Source organism: Miscanthus floridulus, chromosome 8 (assembly GCF_019320115.1).
Source record: "Miscanthus floridulus cultivar M001 chromosome 8, ASM1932011v1, whole genome shotgun sequence".
Classification (NCBI taxonomy): Eukaryota; Viridiplantae; Streptophyta; class Magnoliopsida; order Poales; family Poaceae; genus Miscanthus; species Miscanthus floridulus.
In genome coordinates, this window is record NC_089587.1 from 152,773,825 (window position 1) to 152,775,846 (window position 2,022).

The 2,022-nt window shown below is 43.7% G+C and overlaps 1 pseudogene; it reads left to right on the forward strand.

Annotated features, from left to right (window-relative positions):
- The first annotated feature begins 202 nt into the window (after positions 1-202).
- On the forward strand, positions 203-1,764 carry LOC136473747 (large ribosomal subunit protein uL6-like; annotated as a pseudogene).
- The last annotated feature ends 258 nt before the right edge of the window (positions 1,765-2,022 follow it).

Genomic DNA, 2,022 nt, shown 5'->3' on the forward strand with positions numbered 1-2,022 from the left:
CTAAGCCATCGATCCAACGGTGGGGATCTTCTGATCAAACCACAAAACCCTACCCATCACTGTCCCCTTATATAAAAGGCTCACCCTCAGCGTGCCGCCGTTCCTTAGCGCACACAAGCAAACCCTCCTCCCCTCCATAGCCCGCCACCCGCCCGCTCGAGGAGGAGGAAGAGAAAGCGAAGGAGTAGCAGCACCGGGCAAGATGAAGACGATCCTGGCGTCGGAGATGATGGACATCCCGAAGGGCATGATGGTGATGGTGGCCACCAAGCTGGTGATGGTGGAGGGCCCCCATGGGAAGCTCACCTGCAACTTCAAGCACCTCAACCACAACTTCCAGCTGTAGGAGGGCGGGCGCAAGCTCAAGGTGGACGCCTGGTTTGGCACCCGCCGCACCATGGCCGCCATCCGCACCGCCATCTCCCATGTCTAGAACCTCATCAAGGGCGTCACCAAGGGGTACCGCTACAAGATGAGGTTCGTCTATGCTCACTTCCCCATCAATGCCTCCATCACCAACAACAACACCGCCATCGAGATTAGGAACTTCCTTGGCGAGAAGAAGGTACCCATCTTTCTTTCGCGCGTGCGGCGCAGCAGATCAGATCTAGGATTGTGGTGATGCGTTATGACTTTTGACTGACTGGTTGGTGTTCATGATGATCCTAGGATGGCCAGGTCAAGAAGGTGGACATGCTTGAGGGCGTGACCATCCTTCGGTCCGAGAAGGTCAAGGATGAGCTCACCCTCGACGGCAATGACATCGAGCTCGTCTCTCGCTCTGCCACCCTCATCAACCAGGTGAATACCTACCTATTGATTACATCCCATCTATCATCACTTATCATCTCTTACTGGTACATATATGAGGTGGCTACTGTATTCAGTGTCAGATGTGCTTTGGTGTGGTAGATCATGATCCTTGCATTTATTCCTCATTATTGCTCTGTTATGAAGCAATTATTGCTGGTGTAGATAAATTTTAGTAATCCAATATCAAATGATAGGGTTTTATCACATTGGCTGTGCCTAGATGGTAGGAACCAGGTGGTTTCTGCTTGAAATGTCCAGGTAGATCACATTTTCAGTTCATATGACACTAGTGCTATCAAATACAAACTAGAACTATAGTCCTGCATCTCGAGATGTATAAATATCCATCATTCATGTATTTAGTATTTTAAGGCTCTATATTTAGTAACAGCGAGCACCTAATGCATGGAAAATGTTATGATTGATCTTAGTCCTAACTGTGGAAATGCGCATGTAGTAGATTAACTATGTGATGAATTCAGTGAGAAACTATTGTTGTCTTGTTTCATTTTTGTACCTATTGCTGACATTGTGATATTTTACACATGGTATGTCACTTTCTAGTGCAATGCTTATGTCAACTATTGTTCCTACTTCTATTTTGATCTTTGTTTTCCTCTTTGAAGCGCATCATGAATTTACTAGTTTTGTTGATTGCTGTTATATAATTCTCATTACTACTGGTGGATTTGGATTGATGTGCTATGATCTATGTTGCTGAACAAGTTTTCTCCATTTCTCTACAGAAATGCCATGTCAAGAAGAAGGATATCAGAAAGTTCTTGGATGGTATCTATGTTAGCGACAAGGGTGTGATCGAGGAGCAGTAGTGAGTGACAAAGTAGCGAAAATGCCTGGAGATGATCCAGAAGTGCTACATCTGCCTGCCATGTTGCTATTATCGTTTGGGTTGCAATTTTCCGAGACTAAATTTTGTACTTGGTTAGGATGTGTTATGGAGCATGCTATCTTATCCTACATATTGTCATCTCTGTTTAAGAATATGAACCTTGTTTCTCATTCCCTAAAGATAGTTGACTATCAATTTGTGATGATGTTCTAAATAATGATCTTGTGTTTGTGGATGTATATATGTATATTTATGGCGGTTAGATTCAAATTTGAATTATATATATATATATATGTGGTCAGATTTGAATTTGAATTATTTTTTTTGCTGGAAAATCCACTGTAGGGGCGGTTCTTGAT